Source organism: Panthera uncia, chromosome X (genome assembly GCF_023721935.1).
Source record: "Panthera uncia isolate 11264 chromosome X, Puncia_PCG_1.0, whole genome shotgun sequence".
NCBI lineage: Eukaryota > Metazoa > Chordata > Mammalia > Carnivora > Felidae > Panthera > Panthera uncia.
In genome coordinates, this window is record NC_064817.1 from 88,932,397 (window position 1) to 88,951,586 (window position 19,190).

The following is a 19,190-nucleotide window of genomic DNA, read 5'->3' on the forward strand; positions in this document are numbered from 1 at the left end:
TAAGAGATACAGGTTTATATTTTGCTTACAATGAGACGGACCTTCCTACATAATTTGCTGAACCAATTTTTTCTTTTGATTTGTGCTGTTAATTCTGTCATATATTATGTTATATTCACATTCTTACACATATGTGAATCTATTCATATTTGCTTTCCTTATTCTGTTCCATCAGAGTATTTGGTTTTTCATTTTTTTCCCTTTCTGAGTACAGTTTACATTATTGGTGGTACATGACAATGCAGGGGTCCCCAAGCCCCTCCCCTTCTTCAGGGGATCTGGGATGGAAACTGTGTAGAGGTCAGGAGATTCTCAGTGTGTTGAGGGATGAGTTGGGGAGAGGACTCCCCAGTAACTGAGGGCCTCTGTTCTTCTTGTCACTGGGGTCTCTCACTCCTTGGAGGCCTTTTGTACCATAAGGTCTACCACCTGGTTGCTTTAGCAAAATTCATCGTCATACTTGACAAAGTGGTCATTGAGAGCAATGCCAGTCCCTGCATTGAAGGTGGAAGAATGGGTGTCACTGTTGATGTTACAGGAGATACCTGGTCCTCAGTGTAGCGCAGGATGCCCTTGAGGGAATCCTCTGATGCCTGCTTCACCACCTTCTTGATGTCATCATATTTGTAGCTTTCTCCAGGTGTCAGTTTGGATCCATGACTGACAGGTTGGGGGTGGGGACACGGAAGGCCACGTCAGTGAGCTTCCTGTGCAGCTCAGGGATGACCTTTCCTGCAGCCTTGGCAGTTCCAGTAAAATCAGGGATGATGTTCTGGGAAGCCCCTCAGACATCATGCCACAACTTCTCAGAGGGGCCGTCCAAGGTTTTCTGGGTGGGAGTGATGGCGTGGACTGTGGTCATGGGTCCCTCCACAGTGCCAAAGTTGTCACAGATGACCTTGGCCAGAGGACAATGCCAAAGTCGTCACAGATGACTTTGGCCAGGAAGACCAAGCAGTTGGTGGTTCAGGAGGCATTGCTGACGATATTGGGGGAGTTGGCATACTTCTCATGGTTCATGTTCCTCACAAACATGGGAGCATCAGCACATGGGGCAGAGATGATGACCCTCTTGGCCCCACCCTTCAGGTGAGCCCCAGCCTTCTCCATGGTGGTGAAGACCCCAGTGGATTCCACAACATACTCAGCACCAGCATCACCCCACTTGGTGTTGGCGGGATCTCCTAGAAGTTGGAGATGGGCCTTCCGATGATGACAAGTTTCCCATTATCAGCCTTGATTGTGCTGTGGAATTTGCCATGGGTAGAATCATACTAGAATATGTAGACCATGTAGTTGAGGTCAAGGAAAGCGTCATTGATGGTGACAATAACCACCTTGCCGAAGTTAAAAGCAGCTGTGGTGACCAGGCACCCAATAGGGCCAAATTGGCTTTCTCCAACCCTCACCGTTATGTTAAGCAACATGGTTAGCACTGCACCCAAAGATGTGGCTATCTGTCAAATGAGGAGGTGCAGAGCACCTGGAGTATTTCTTTAATATGTGTTCTTATACCAATGCTATCCTGTGTTGATTGCAATGATCCTGTACTCTGTTTTAAGACATCAGAAGGCAAGAACTTTAGTTTCTCCTTTACAAGATTGACTTGCCTACTTATAAATCTCTACTTTTTCCTATAAATTCTACTGTAATTTTACTGTTGTTAAAACACAACTGCAATTTTTTGGGGGGCTTGAACTCTATAGATTAATGAGAACTGATTTTTTAATTGAGGCATAATTGACATAAAACACTATATTAGTTTTAGGTGTACAATGTAATGATTTGAAACTTGTATACACTGTAAAATAATCACCACAATCAGTCTAGTTACCATCCATAACCATAAAGTTATAAAATTTTTTTCTTATAATGAGAACTTTTAAAATTTACTCCCATTGGCAACTTTCGAACATACACTATAGTATTATTAACCATAGTCACCATGCTGCACGTTGCATCCCATGACTTATTTTTACATGGAAGATTGTACCTCTTGACCTACTTCATTCATTTTATCCAACTCCTAACCCCCTGCCCTGTGACAGCCACCATTTTGTTTTCTCTATGAGCTTTGCTTTTGTTTTTGTTTTGTTTGTTCATTCATTTTGCTTTTGAGATTTCACGTGTAAGTGAGATCATGTGGTATTTGTCTTTCTCTGATTTATTTCACTTAATACACTCAAGGCCCATCCATGTTGCTACAAATGGCAAGATTTCATTCTTTATTTGTGGCTCAGTAGTAGTCCATTATGTATGTGTACATCTTCTTCATCCATTCATCCATCAATGAACACTTAGGTTGTTTTCATATCTTGGCTATTATAAATAATGATTCAATGAACATAGGGGGTGCATACATCTTTTTGCCTTAGCAATTTTGTTTTCTTCAGGTGACTACCCAGAAATGGAATTGCTGGATCATATGGTGGTTCTGTTTTATTTTTTTGAGGAACTTCCCTACTGTTATCCAGAGTGGCTGTACCAATTGACATTCTTACCAACAGGACACAAAGTTTCCCTTTCCTCCACATCCTTAACAACACTTAATTTTCTTGTATTTTTGGTAATAGCCATTCTGACAGGTGTGAGGTGCTATCTCATTTTGGTTTTGATTTGCATTTCTCTGATGATTAGTGTGGTGTTGAGCATCTTTCAAGTGCCTGTTGGCCATTTGTATGTCTTCTTTGGAAAAATGTCTATTCAGGCCCTCTACTCATTTTTATATCAGACTGATGGTTTCTTTACTATTAAGTTCTATGAGTTCTTTATATATTTTGGATATCAACCCTGCATCAGATAGATGGTTTGCAAATATTTCCTCCCATTTAGTATGTTGCCTTTTCATTTGGTTGATGGTTCCCTTTGCTGTGCAAAAACTTTAAATCTGTTATGTTTCTATATGCTAACAGCAAAGTATCAGAACAAGAAATTAAGAAAACAATCCCATTTACCATTGCACCAAAAAGAATAAGGTACCTAGGAATAAATTTAACCAAAGAGGTGAAAGACCTGTACACTGAAAACTGTAATACATTGATGAAAGAAAGTGAATAAGACACAAATAAATGGAAAGATATTCTGTGCTCATGGATTCAAAGAATTAATATTGTTAAAATATGCATATTACCCAAAGCAACAAATTCAATGCAATACCTATCAAAATCTCAACAATATTTTTCACAGAAGTAGAACAAACAGTCCTAAAATTTGTATGGAAACACAAAAGACCCTAGGTAGCCAAAGCAATCTTGAAAATAAAGAACAAAGTGGTTAAGATAGTAAGTATTCTATAAGTATGCTATACTTATAGTATTCTATGCTTTAGATGTAAGAATAAGTCCATTCCATACTCCAGAGTGTGGGAAATTAAGATCTAGCTTTCCAGGGAATACTTATGCATATTTAGAATTCTTATCTAAGGATTTGTCCCATGTAGCCGGCTTATTTATTTATCCAATAACTTATTTATGTCAGTATAGGATCATGTATATTTATTTTATACTTTTGATTAAAATCTAATGTTGTTTTGCTATTCCAAATAAATTTATATAATATATAAAACATAATACTGTATATAATGATCCCTAATTTATATTTTATATAATAAAACATAAATATTAAAATATTTTTGTACATAGTACTATACTGTTTTTTTTAACTTGTTTTTTTAAAATTTTTTTCTAAAATTTACTTCCAAATTACTTAGCATACAGGGCAACAATGATTTCAGGAGTAGATTCCTTAGTGCCCCTGACCCATTTAGCCCATCCCCCCTCCCACAACCCCTCCCACAACCCTCAGTTTGTTCTCCATATTTATGAGTCTCTTCTGTTTTGTATACTGTTTATTTTATCCCAATTTTGGCCATTTGGAGTTCCTTGAGATTGATTCCTGTGTTCCTTTGACATGCTTCCATCCTTGTGTTTCTTGAGCAGAATCTTGTTTTCTGGCACTATAAGATGCTACAAGCCCATTTTCACTTTCACTTACTGCAGACATAAAATCAGCCATTTCTCCAATGAGCTCTAGTTTCTTTCATTGGAAAGTGGTATTTAGAAAGCAAGATCTAGGCCAAGGGTATGCTTTGCTACTGGGTTGTCATTGTGTCTACGTCTTGTCAAAGGACCCAATTAGGAAATGTCCATATTTATACTGACCCATGCTTATGTTTTTTAAAAAAAATAAGCTTAGTGCCCTGTTCCCCTGTTTTCTTATTTAACCCTTCACTCTCTGGTTTGGTAGTTTGCATTTTTGGTTTGTTGGTTTTGGTTTTGTGTGTGTGTGTGTGTGTGTGTTTTTTTTCTCCAGTGTTCTTTAAAACCCACCCATGCTATACAACTATAAGCATTTTCTATTTTCCTTTTTCCTCTCTCTTTTATTTTTTAGATGCATAATTTTAATTGTTTTGTAATACATAACATTTATAAATTAATTTTTTACCTTCATCTTCACTCAGGTTTAGTTTTATATGTATGTTTTAAAATATTCAACATTAGTCCTTTTGCTGAAGTTATCTCTGTCATCACTTGTATAAAAATTCATCCTCTAGTAGATGCCTCAAGAAAGGCTAATGGGCGCAGAATTCCTTAAATTCTTTTTAAAAATGTTTCCATTTTTATTGTGGTATACTTGGCAAATAAACATTGTAAATATTTAACGTATATAATATCATGGTTTGGCTTTTTTTTTTTTTTAAAGGTGATTTTTTTTTTCAACGTTTTATATTTATTTTTGGGACAGAGAGAGACAGAGCATGAACGGGGGAGGGGCAGAGAGAGAGGGAGACACAGAATCCGAAACAGGCTCCAGGCTCCGAGCCATCAGCCCAGAGCCCGACGCGGGGCTCGAACTCACGGACCGCGAGATCGTGACCTGGCCGAAGTCGGGCGCTTAACCGGCACCAAGAAGCATAAAATACCTAGGAATAAATCTAACCAAAGATGTAAAAGATCTGTATGCTGAAAACTATAGAAAGCTTATGCAGGTAATTGAAGAAGATATAAAGAAATGGAAAGACATTCCCTGCTCATGGATTGGAAGAATAAATATTGTCAAAATGTCAATACTACCCAAAGCTATCTACACATTCAATGCAATCCCAATCAAAATTGCACCAGCATTCTTCTCGAAACTAGAACAAGCAATCCTAAAATTCATATGGAACCACAAAAGGCCCCGAATAGCCAAAGTCATTTTGAAGAAGAAGACCAAAGCAGGAGGCATCACAATCCCAGACTTTAGCCTCTACTACAAAGCTGTCATCATCAAGACAGCATGGTATTGGCATAAAAACAGACACATAGACCAATGGAATAGAATAGAAACCCCAGAACTAGACCCACAAACGTATGGCCAACTCATCTTTGACAAAGCAGGAAAGAACATCCAATGGAAAAAAGACAGTCTCTTTAACAAATGGTGCTGGGAGAACTGGACAGCAACATGCAGAAGGTTGAAACTAGACCACTTTCTCACACCATTCACAAAAATAAACTCAAAATGGATAAAGGACCTGAATGTGAGACAGGAAACCATCAAAACCTTAGAGGAGAAAGCAGGAAAAGACCTCTCTGACCTCAGCCGTAGCAATCTCTTACTCGGCACATCCCCAAAGGCAAGGGAATTAAAAGCAAAAGTGAATTACTGGGACCTTATGAAGATAAAAAGCTTCTGCACAGCAAAGGAAACAACCAACAAAACTAAAAGGCAACCAACGGAATGGGAAAAGATATTTGCAAATGACACATCGGACAAAGGGCTAGTATCCAAAATCTATAAAGAGCTCATCAAACTCCACACCCGAAAAACAAATAACCCAGTGAAGAAATGGGCAGAAAACATGAATAGACACTTCTCTAAAGAAGACATCCGGATGGCCAACAGGCACATGAAAAGATGTTCAACGTCGCTCCTCATCAGGGAAATACAAATCAAAACCACACTCAGATACCACCTCACGCCAGTCAGAGTGGCCAAAATGAAGAAATCAGGAGACTATAGATGCTGGAGAGGATGTGGAGAAACAGGAACCCTCTTGCACTGTTGGTGGGAATGCAAATTGGTGCAGCCGCTCTGGAAAGCAGTGTGGAGGTTCCTCAGAAAATTAAAAATAGACCTACCCTATGACCCAGCAATAGCAATGCTAGGAATTTATCCAAGGGATACAGGAGTACTGATGCATAGGGGCACCTGTACCCCAATGTTTATAGCGGCACTCTCAACAATAGCCAAATTATGGAAAGAGCCTAAATGTCCATCAACTGATGAATGGATAAAGAAATTGTGGTTTACATACACAATGGAATACTACGTGGCAATGAGAAAAAATGAAATATGGCCTTTTGTAGCAACATGGATGGAACTGGAGAGTGTGATGCTAAGTGAAATAAGCCATACAGAGAAAGACAGATACCATATGGTTTCACTCTTATGTGGATCCTGAGAAACATAACAGAAACCCATGGGGGAGGGGAAGGAAAAAAAAAAAAAAAAGAGGTTAGAGGGGGAGAGAGCCAAAGCATAAGAGACTGTTAAAAACTGAGAACAAACTGAGGGTTGATGGGGGGTGGGAGGGAGGGCAGGGTGGGTGATGGGTATTGAGGAGGGCACCTTTTGGGATGAGCACTGGGTGTTGTATGGAAACCAATTTGACAGTAAATTTCATATATTAAAAAATAAAAAAAATAAAAAAAAATATCATGGTTTGGTATATGTATTCATTGTAAAATGATTACCACGGTCAAGCAAATTAACACATCTATTGCCTTTCATAATTACCTTTTTTTTTTTGATGTGGTGAGAAAACTTAAAATCTAGTGTCTTAGTAAAGTTCAAGTGTACAATTCAGTATTATTAACCATAGTCACCATGATCTACATTAGGTCTTTAGAACTTATTCATCTTATGACTGAAAGTTTGTGTCCTTTGACCAACCCCTCCCCATTTTCCCTGACCCCTAGCCCCTGGCAACCATGGTTTTATGTTTATTCTTTTATGTTGAAATTTTATTTTAGTAACATTGATATTTAAAGAAAACCTTGGCTGGATATACAATCCTTGAGTCATACTTTCTTTGTTAAATAGCTTAGTACTTTAAATAAACCTTATATCTTATGGGTGTTTTAAATTTATAGCAAAATTAGGGAAATAGTATGGAGTTCCTATAAATCCCATACCCAGTTTCCTGGTGTTATATCTTTCTGTACCATGGTATATTTGTCATTGTTAATAAGCCAATATTATTACATTATTATTAAAAGAAATCAATACTTTATTTATATTCCCTTAATTTTTATTTAACATTCTTTCTATATTCCCAGATCACATCCAGAATACCATAATATATTTAGTTTTCATGGCTCTTTAGGTCTGATCTTAACCTCAGCCACCTAGCTGAATTAGCTTTTGTCATGGTTCTCCACTGGAAAGTTACTCCTTTTTTTTCTTTTTTAGAAAGAAGTAATTATGTGCAGTCCACTCTCAGGAGGGGGGAGTAAAGTCATTCTCTGCCCCTCCTTCACAAAAGTCCTGTGGTTCAGCTATTCAACCCTCCCCACGGTAAACACATGGCAACCACTGATCCACTTGCTATCTCTAGAATTTTGCTTTTATTCAGCATGTCATATAAATGGAATCATACAGTATGTAGCCTTTTAAAGAGTGGCTTCTTTTACTTAATAATGTGTACTTAAGGTTTATCCATGTTTTTGTATAGCTTCATGGCTCATTTCTTTTTATTGCTGAATAGTATTCTATTATAAAGATAGAGCACAATTTGTTTCTCCATTCATGTATTGAAGGACTGCTTGATTCCTTATAAGCTTTAGAGATTTTAAGTAAAGCTGCTATAAACATGTGCGTGTAGGTTTTTGTATGGACATAAGTTTTCAAATCAGTTGAAACCTAGGATCGTGATTGCTAGATTGTATGACAAGACTATGTTTACCTTAGTAAGAAATGGCTAAATCACCTTCTGAAGTGGCCATATCATTCCATTTTTCATTCCAAGCAGCAAAGCATGAGATTTCCTGTTGCTCATGTTTGATTTTTTTCGTATTCTTAAGTGCTTGTTTTAATATATTTAATTCTTTTTGTAGTGTAGACTTAGACTTCTATTCTGCTTCAAGGGTGTTTTTCAGGGTTAATATACTCAGTTGAGTGAAATTTCATTCCTAATTTTGTAAATATTTCGGCATGGATATTACTTCCCTCTTGCCCGCTTTTATGGCATTGGGGTGATTTATAAGATTCCTAGTTTAACATTGCCCTTTATTGTCAGTCTAGCAAAGTCTAGGTTCTGTAGTAGTGTTTTATTTCTCCATTATTTCTCTATTTTATTTTATTTACTTTGATGGCGAGAGAGGGGTTTTGAATGTTGTGAATCTTTGGTTTTAAGTTTACCTTGTATTTTTCAGGACTTTAAATTTCCATTTTTTCTTTCTTCATTCCCAACGTCATGTAGTTGCCACGGACTGATTTTTCCTTCCCTGTAGCCTTTATTCTCCCCCCAGGAGCTAAGGGATTGTAAAACTGTCCTTTTAAATATTACGTAGTTCTACAAATTGCCTCTGGCCCTTGAAACCAAATTTATGTTGAAATTTCCTACCTGTACTCCGTACTCTGACTTCCCTGAACCCTTTATCACTGTGTTCAGACTTAGAGCTGGTTTAATCTGGCGACAGGTTGTCGCGTCACGACAATCTGTCGCCGTCGTGAGGCGGCCAGTGCACCTAAAGGTGCACATTCCAAATCGCGCTGAGGCCTCTCTAGCCACAGTACCCCTCACAGCTTTCCCCAGTCTGCACTGCTCATCACAAAGCCCTGTGGCAGGGAAGAGTCATGGAGGCGTGAGTGTAAGTAACTGTGTGCTCAGTATTGTTGATTTCACTTTGCTTCCCTCGGTCATTTTGTAATTTCAGCATTCCGTCTTGAAGTGATGCTGAGGTGTGATTTTGGTGTCAAATCTTCATAGTTCTGAACTCACTTCACATATGTAGAGGAGGAAATTTTGGGAGTTGATAACGACACATTCTTTTCAGCTCTCTGGAAGTTCCGGCTCTTTCTACCCGTCTCTCTGTCTGTCTCTGTTATTAATGCCCATTGCAGAGTATTGCACTTTTCAGAGATAATTTTAAGATAAAGAATGCAGTTTAGAAGTTGTGAGCAGGAAGCTTGGAGTCAGGTTTGAATTATAGTTTTGGCTTTCCTATTTATCTTGGGCAAGTTATTTAAATGAATCTGTTTTGTAATGTTATTGTGAGGAATAATAAGAAAAATATAGGAAATGCCAAGTGTCAAGTATGCCACCTGTAGGAGTTTAGTGAATATCAAATCTTAGTGGCAACACATCAGTGTGACAGTTATACTTGGGTTGCATTTCTTCTAGTGTTGGATTATCTCTACATGAAGAACTCATAAGATGCATTTAGTAAGTCCATCCATTCCTAAAATATTGTATTAGAGTCCAAAATGCATGTTGCATTGTAGATAGAAAACATTATAGGTTTGTGAACCATAGGAAACTTTGTATTTAAATTTAATTTCATAGACTAAACTACAAAATGATAGTAATAATCAGCCATTACCATGAGAAGTAAAATCTGTTAAAACCAAATTTCTTAGGAGGGAGTAAGACGGCGACAGAGTAGGAGAACCCTAGGCTCACCTCATCCCACGAGTACAACTACATAACTACCAAATCATCCGAAATACCCAGAAATTGACCTAAATACTGACAACAAACTCCATAGCTAAATAGCCAAAGCGACCTTGAAAAAGAAAAGCAAATCTGCAAGCATCAGAATTCCAGACTTTATATTACAAAGCTGTCGTCATCACAACAGTATGCTAAAACTGGCATAAAAAATAGACACATAGATCAGTAGATAAAATATAAAATGCAGAAATGAACCCACAGCTATATGGTTAATTAATCTTTGGCAGAGAATGAAAGAATGTCCAGTGGGAAAACACCACTTTCTTATACCATACACAAAAATAAATTAAAATTGGATGAAAGACCTAAATGTGAGACAGGAAACCATCAAAATCGTAGAAGAGACCACAAGCAGTAACTTCTCTCTAGATATTTCTCCTGAGGCGAAAGATAACAAAAGCAAAAATGAACTATTGGGACTTCATCAAAATGAAAAAGCTTGTTCACAGCTAAGGAAACAATCAACAAACTAAAAGGCAGCATACAGAATGGGAGAAGATATTTATAAATGATAGATTTGGTAAAGGTTTAGTATCCAAAATATTATAAAGAACTTATAACACTCAACACCCATAATGGAATACTCCAATCAATAAATGGACAGAAGGCATTAATAGACATTTTTCCAAGGAAGACATACAGACGGCCAGTAGACACATGAAAAGATGCTCGACATCACCATCACTCATCATCAGGGAAATGCAAATCAAAACTACAATGAAATATCACCTCACACCTGTCAGAATGGCTAAAATCAACAACAGATAAAACAACAGGTGTCGGTGAGGATGTGGAGAATCTTGCACTGTTGGTGGGAATGCCAACTGGTGCAGCCACTGTGGAAAACAGGATGGAGGTTCCTCAAAAAGTTAAAAATAGAACTACCCCACGATCCAGCAATTGCACTACCAAGTATTTGCCCAGAAAATAGAAAGATACTTCAAAGGGATACATGCACCCTGATGTTTATAACAACATTATGTATAATAGCCAAAGTATTATTCATTGATTGATGAATGGATTAAGAAAAGGAGGTACACACACACACACACACACACACACACACACACACTGGAATATTACTCAGGCATAAAAAAATGAAATCTTGCCATTGGAAATCTTGCAATGGCATGAATGGAACTGGAAAGCATTATGCTAAGTGAAATAAGTCAGAGAAAATCAAATACCGTATGAGACAAGGGGGAAAAAAGAGAGGGAAACCAAGAAGTAAACTCTTAAATATAGTGAACAAACTGATGGTTACCAGAGGGGAGGTGGTTGGGGAGATGGGTTAAATAGGTGATGGGGATTAAGGAGGGGTCTTGTGATGAGCACTGGGTGATGTATGGGAAGTATTGAATCACTATATTGTACACCTGAAGCTAATATTACACTGTATGTTAACTAACTGGAATTTAAGTGAAAACCTGAAAAATATAAAGTGATCTAGCAAACAAACAAGCAAGAAACCAGTTTCTTCCAGTAGATGCTTAACTGGAAAAATAGAATAGATTATTGATATAAAACATTTATTATTTGTTTTCATTCTATGTCTTTGGAATCAATATTTACATGAAAAATTGACCAAGAGAAAATTTCAGAGCCTCTTCCTATTTGACTAATGTTCTGGGACTGAAATTTCCTGTTCATGGATAAATTTGTTCTGACTTTTTATTTATCCTAGTTCATTTGAAATTAGCATCATTTTGCTTTACTGATTTTATTTAAATTCTTATTCATGCAGTAAGGAAATAAGTAATGTCCTAGTTCCACAATTTTGTTATTTGGTTCACTAATAGTTCAACAACTAAAATATTTTTTTTCTAAGGGCACTTACGTGGCTCAGTCAGTTAAGCATCTAACTCTTGGTTTTGGCTCAGGTCATGATCTCACAGTTTGTGTGTTTGAGCCCCACATTGGGCTCCTTGCTGACAGTGTGGAGCCTCTTTGGGATTCTCTCCCCACCCCCACTCTGTCCCTCCCCCACCCTCTCAAAATAAATAAACATTAGAAAAATAAAACAGGCACTACTAAATATTTGTGACTCTAAGCTAAGGCTTTATTGCCTACCCCATGAAGGTATAACAAAGTACTTGGATGTGATGTGTTCTATGAACACAGCACCAAGAAGATAATTCCGTAGGATATTGCTAAGTAACTTACTAAGTCATGGTACTGAAGGGCAACATGGCAAAATTGTGAACATTGTAACCCTGTTCTCATATTAATAGCTTCCATTTGTTTTTTGTTTGTTTGTTTGCTTATTTCATTTTAAATCCTGTCGTCAGTGACCTCATGATACCTGCTCTGCGCCAAAGTTTCTTCAGTAAACCAAACTTCCATTGGGAATTCCATAGAAGAGCCTGAATAATGTACCTTTTTAATGAGTGCATATTTAACAATTAGAGTACAACCCTATTGACATAAAGAAGTTGCAATTAATTACCTCTCAAGTTGTAGCTTCTTCTGCCGGTTTATGTCCCTGCACTTTTCAAAGTTGCATTGTATTTCAATTAACTGGATCTGTTTGAAATGAAAGATCTGGTCTGATTTGCTGCTAAGAAAGCTAGGTTTTCCCTGTTGCCGGTAAACTATGCCAAATGAGATGGAAAAAAAATGAAAAGCAGGTGGTGGGGGGAGCTGCCATCTGTCAGGTTTAAAAGTCAAACACTTAGTTTTAGAACTTTAGTAAAGACTAGCAAGAACATTTAAACATGTTTATTTTTTTCAAAAGATACATTAATAAGAATTCTGTTTTATTTTGTTCCCCAAAGAAAATGTTTTATATATGTATATGTGTATGTATATATGTATGTGTATATATATAATACAGCAGAAAATCATATTCATTAGCCTGAATATATCATGAATGAATTACCTTATCCAAAGCAAAATAAAGCTCTTTCTGCAATTTATAACATGAAAAATTTTGTTGGCACTCTAATAAGAATGATACCGATTTCGATTTGGCAGCTGACTTAAGATCCTACTAGCACCATTAAGGTTGTGACTTTTATCAGTATCTTGCCCTATTGTGAGATAAAAAAAAATAATCTGCATTTTTTTTTGTGGGCTGAACTTGTACTTTAAGGAAAAGTTGAATGTATATTACTGAATGCCAACCTTTGTGGTTAAATGGATGCTATGTGTAAAAATAGAAGCTAGCTAGCACTGGTTGCAATTTTAATTTTTTTTTGTTTTTCTTTTACAATTTCCTGAACAGTGATGAAATTTTGGGAAAATTACCAAAGGTACAAGCCAATTCTCTTTAGAATATCTCTCAACTCCTTCACAGACTAACCCAGTTAATGGAGTACTCCAAATCCTGATTCAAATGTTCACTAATAATTGATGTGACTACAACCAAAATATATTTCCAAGCTAATAAGGAGTAAAGTACATCTTCTAACTTGATTTTTCCCTACATAAAGATTTGAGCATATGAAGTAGCAGGTGGTTCAATGCCTAATAACTGTTTTGGGGCCAGGAGATCTTAATTTGGAGTTCATGGATCCTGGGTTTCTGCTAATTAAATTCAACTGGTATGTGAATTTGGAAAGGGAAAATTACATCTCTTTTTCCCCCATCTCCAAAAAATTAGCATTTCCTTTGATTTTGAAAGTAGGCAACAGAGCACTAGAATAAAGAGACCATACCTATGACTTTGTCAGCAATAGACAACGCAGATAATTCCATGTGCATAAAAAAGTTGTAATTATAGTGAAATAAAATTTGAGCTCATCTTATGTCAAATTTATGATCCTTGTAGACCTGATGATCATCTTGTACCAAATTTGTTATAAGGAAGAAAATATATTACTGTATTGTATAAATTTGAAAATATTTTGACAACTATTTCAATATAACTGTTTTTTTCATTTGTGAATATATTAAAAGTACCTACTTCAACTGGTTATTCTAAGAATAAGTGGGATAATATATATGAAGTGCTTAGAACAGGGTCTGAGACACAGTATATGCTGTCGTTACCTGCTTTTAGAGATTTCATAATTCTGGAAATACAGAGCATGCTTCCATGAAACTTACATATATGTGACAGGAGGTAATGTGTACCAAAATAAATAATAGAAATGAAAAGTATTTTAGGAATTCAAATAAAGGGAGAAATTAGAGTTGTCTAGGATTCTTCTAAGATGGTCATGGAGGAAAGAGATTGAGTTTAGCTGGGTTTGCCTTCCAACTCATAAAGGTTGATTATAGTGTATGTGAGCATTGCTGAGTGTAAGCAGGGGCTCTGGAGTGGATTTTAGGACCGCTCTGGGGGACGCTTGCGATGGCACAAAAAGATGAATTACTTCATCGACAGTCTTAAAGTTTACCTACGTGATTCCTGCTGGTGCTGTTATGGAAAGTGGATACAGTTCCACAGGCAAACAAGAAAAGCGATGTGGCAGGGTGTGGAAAGCATGGGCTCCTGAAGCAGGTTCGGCTTTCCATCCTGCCTCTGCAGCTTTTGGAAAATTTCTTAAATTCTCTGCGGTTTTTTTTTTTCGCATGAGATTCTGTTTGCTTACTCATGAAGCAAATGCTTATCGCTTGTTTATTTTGTGCCAGGTACTATGCTAGATTCTGAGGATAAGGCAAATAAGATACATAACTCCTTGTGGAATTTAAAGTCTCAAAATGAGAAAATTATACCTACCTCATAGGGTTCTGTTGAAGATTAGGGATGTTATGAATTCATGTTCTAATATTGTAAAATGTAAAGAAAACAATATATGTAAACCGTGTGTTACCATCCCTGACCTATAGCAGGTCCCCAGTACGTGCCCACTGGTTCTGGAACAAACTCTGAAAGGTATTCAGGTGAGTCTAACACAGTCAGATTTGACGACCGCTAATCTAGAGCAGCAGTTCTCAAACGTGATTGCATGTTGGAATCACCTGGGGAGGTTACAAATTACTGATCATGGGTCCCACACCCAGAAATTCTGATTTACTTTGTCTCCGGTGTAGCTTGGGCGTTGGGATCTTTAAAAGTTCCTCAGGTAATTAGAATCTGCAGCCAAGGCGGGGAACAACTAAGGAAAATACCAAGCGTCCAAATATGCCAAATTTAAAGCTTTTGACTTTTTATTTTCACTCTCCGTCCTAAATTTTTGGTGATAGCACTCACTAGGGATTTCGCCAAATGCAATTTTACAATGGCCAGACTCCTTCTGTGACATAAAATTGGAGAAAAGTAAGCAATGTGAAGATGTTCGTTTATCACATATTTTATAGTGCTACAATGGAGGAATGTGTGAAGCCAGGCTATTTATTGGGTTTTACAGCCAGACATTAAGGAAGTGTGTGCGTGTGTGTGTTTGCATACTTCTCGTAACTACCCTCTGGTACAATATTATCCCATTTAGATATTCGTAAAAAGAGGTTTACGATAAGTAACTTGACTGTCGTAATAAAGCTAGTATGTTTCAGTACCTTGGTTTAAAACCAATTCTGCCAGACTCCAAAACATACGCGTTTAACTAGTTAGTCCTGTCTCATAAAGAGGTGACTCTTGGCTTGTATTTTAGAACTCTTTCCTTGCTTTGGGCAGAAAATATTCCCTCGGGCTCTTGGTTGTCATTTGGCTTTTGACTTGTTGCTTTTCTAGAGTCCCAATGTCTGTGTACTGTTTATGTATGCTATCATTGTGGCTCTCAACCTAGTTCTGACCTGCAACTTTATCCGACAGTTAGTATCTCCTTTAATACTTACACCGTGGTAAACACAGTGATTGTGTATTACAGATGAGAAAACTGAGGCTCACCAGTTAGGTAATTTGCCAGAGGTAACAACTAGTTAGTACTGAAGCCAGTACGAGAATTCAGGAATACCAAAGTGCATTCTTTCAATGACCACAATGGAACCCTCCCACTAGTCCACTCTGCTCTCCTTTCCCTATCATTCCCCATCTCCCTCCATGGCATCCAACAGCTATCTGCAACATAACTACACATTCAAGGGGGGAAACCTCTCCATCAAGACCTCAGCAGCCGCTTAGGAGAAACTAAAGCCCGTCGATTTAAGATCACATGCAAATTAAAGTTAACTTGATAGGGAAACATTGAACCCGATGTTCTCAGAAAAGACACCTGCTCAGAAGAAAGGAGATAGTAGGCATAGTGGCAATAGTGATATTGTCAAATAGTGATATCACTCATTTTGTGCCTCAAGTAATCAAGAAAAAGGTGTAATACAATTTGTTAAATGAGTTGAATTCTAGGAAGATTCATTCCAGAGATGACTAAATAAGGGGGAGAAATAGTTTTGGAGCTTAAATGTATAAGTTGCTGTCATTTAGAAAATTATATATACCACTTTATTCTCTAATAAAAAAATAAAAATAATAAAATAAGCATATGTGTAATTCACCAGCTCCCTTTTGGTAGATTGTTATCTCTGAATTGGAATTTAATGTTGTCTGCCCAGCTTTTATCTGAAGATGCTATTAAAAACAATTCACAACTATACTTGCTCTGGTATTTTTCTGGAGGACATATCCACAACGTTATTTAATGTGCTGTATAAAGGCACTCATTTCTAGTTTAGTCAAAGCTAGGTTTCCCTTAAATAATAGTATGGTTTATAATCATGAAACTGTCTCACATTTAGCTCAAAATTGTTTAAAATGCCAACAGTATTGAAAGTGATTTATTAGAGATGCAAGTTTGCCCATGGAACGTACGGATGGCTTTTCAATAAAGTGATAATAAAGTAATTAGACCCGCATATCCCATAGCTCCTACTAGAGAACATTAATTTCATGGGATATTTAAAATTGGTATGCAAAAAAATTTTCTTAGTAAGCTTGAAAACACTGGGTTCAATGAATGTATATCCATTTTTTTTTCTTATAGGACTTCTCAGTGCCTTTAATGTGCTTTTGATTTCCCCAAAGGAGAATATATTCTGCAACATTTCCCAAGCTTATTTGACCATTTAACCATTTGTTTACAGGGTATCCCATAAACACAGCAAATGTGCATTAGATATTTTAATGAAAAATGAAGGTTTGGGGAATCTGTAATTATGCTGAATTAAAGGGAAAGAAAGGAACTAGAATTATAGCAAGGCTTGCCTAGCCTGCTCCTCTCTAGTCTGAAACAGCTGGATTAATGGTTTTGAGGGGCATTAAGATGTTTGGTGGGGGCTGATCTGGATAAAAGCCAGATCACAGGTCCATATGGGATAGACACAACATAGGAATGAAAAACATCACAGGACTTCATCTCAAAAGAATGGAAGGAACATTTCTAAATACAGATTTCCCTTTTTTTTTTCCTTTTTCTTTATTCACTATGTGATTCAATTTATATAATGAGCAAGTCAGAAAAAAGCTAATCTATCACGGGGATAGAGGTTAGGCTAGTAGTTCCCTCTGGGGGTTAGGTATTGACTGGGAAGGATGCAAAGGGAACATCTAGTTAATGGAAATACCCTATATCTTGATCTAGGTGAAGATTATATATATAAACAGCTATATATATATATTATATATATTATACTATATATATTGTATAAACAGCTTGATACATTTTTCCATGTATATGTTTATACTGATACATATACATGGAAAACTGTATCAGGCTGTTTACTGAAGATGTATATACATTATAGGCTGTAACATTTGCACCAATAAAGAGGAAAATTTTTAAGTGTAGGTAATAGGTATTGATCTATATACACCTCCTCTATATTTTTGCTGCCTATTCAATACAGATTTCTTCATAGAAATTCCTTTTTAAAAATTTTTTAATGTTGATTTTTGAAAGAGCACAAGCGAGTGGGGGAGGGGCAGAGAGAGAGGGAGACACAGAATCCAAAGCAGGCTCCCGACTCTGAGCTGTCAGCACGGAGCCCAACACAGGGCTGGAACCCATAAACCGCGAGATCATGACCTGAGGCAAAGTTGGATACTTAACCAACTGAGCCCCCGAGATGCTCCTAGAAATTTCTTAATACAGATATTTCTTTTTTTTTAATATGAAATTTATTGTCAACTTGGTTTCCATACAACACCCAGTGCTCATCCTAACAGGTGCCCTCCTCAATGCCCATCACCCACCCCCCTCCCACCCCCTATCAACCCTCAGTTCATTCTCAGTTTTTAAGAGTCTCTTATGGTTTGGCTCCCTCCCTAACTTTTTTTTCCTTCCCCTCCCCCATGGTCTTCTGTTAATTTTCTCGGAATCCACATAAGAGTGAAAACATATGGTATCTGTCTTTCTCTGTAATACAGCTATTTCAAGGGAACTCTGCACTGCCCTGGCAACCATATCAACACAAAGGATGGAAGGATGGCTGTACATTCATAAGTAATATTTACAAGTTAGCACAAATATTTACCACTTACTGTTAGAGAGTAGCATTCTAAAGGAAGGATAGGCAATGGGAGCAGTCTGGCTCAGGAAGATTTTATCACTGATGTCATTCATAATCTCCGGTGCATGGTGATATTAGAAAAAAATAACTTTGGGGAATTTTATCGTTATTTTTAAATTCTCCTACAGCGGTATGTTCCCTCGGTGCCTGCACCTGGAGTGAACCACTTCTATACCCCATACTCAGTATCTTGCTGCTATTAGAAGTTATCTGTAAATAGATCCCCACGTAAGACATTAAATTGCTAGCAAACTTTTACAAAACAATGATTCATTCGCATGTCTTTTGAAAACATCTAAAACAGATTTCTGCCAATACCGGACATTTTCACGTGTGCTAAGATTTATTCAAAACTAAATATACATATATATTTGGAAAAAGAATTCAGTAGAGTTTCTAAAATGTGGCATGAGTATGGCCATAGAAATGAGTAGTTATAAACCTTGGCAGGCTTATTTTGAAATTCACTCAATAAATCTATTAAAATCAAGTGCCCTGGAAATTTCAGTTGCATAAATTTACCTCCAGCTGATCATCTTCTTCATTAAAGTCATACTGAAATTGATTATAACCTGCGTCTCTTATCTCTTGTATTTTGAATGTGCAACATATTTAAAGTGAACCAAAATGATGTCCACCAAATTAAAAGGGCCGTTATTAACTGGACTCCTCTAGGATTTCTATTTCTACCTTGTCTCTGTTACAACTCTAATTCTGCTTGGAGAACTTATATTTCTTTCTCTCTCCAGAGGTTTTCCCTGGCTTTGTGTTATGCCCTCCAGCCTCTGATCCAAAATTACTTGTGCCCCTATGAGTGTATCCTCGTCTTTGCATCTCAGAAAGAAATGACACACTATAAGCTTATGACTCCTTTTATCTGCTGAAAATGGAAATAACACCCAAACCACCTCAGGGCCTGTTAGAGAAATAGAGGGTTCAAATGTCTTTCAGCAACATAACCCATAACCCAGAATGTGAAAGGGCGTTAGTGGTACTTTACTGGAGGCAGTAGAAATGTAGAAAATATCATTGCTAATTGATGATGGGATGACGGCCAATGATCACTAAAATAAGACAAAAATTC

The 19,190-nt window shown here is 37.1% G+C and overlaps 1 pseudogene; it reads right to left on the minus strand.

The window, feature by feature from the left end:
• Positions 1 to 390: 390 nt before the first annotated feature.
• LOC125931366 (glyceraldehyde-3-phosphate dehydrogenase-like) lies at positions 391 to 18,431 on the minus strand (annotated as a pseudogene).
• Between the last annotated feature and the right edge of the window lie 759 nt (positions 18,432 to 19,190).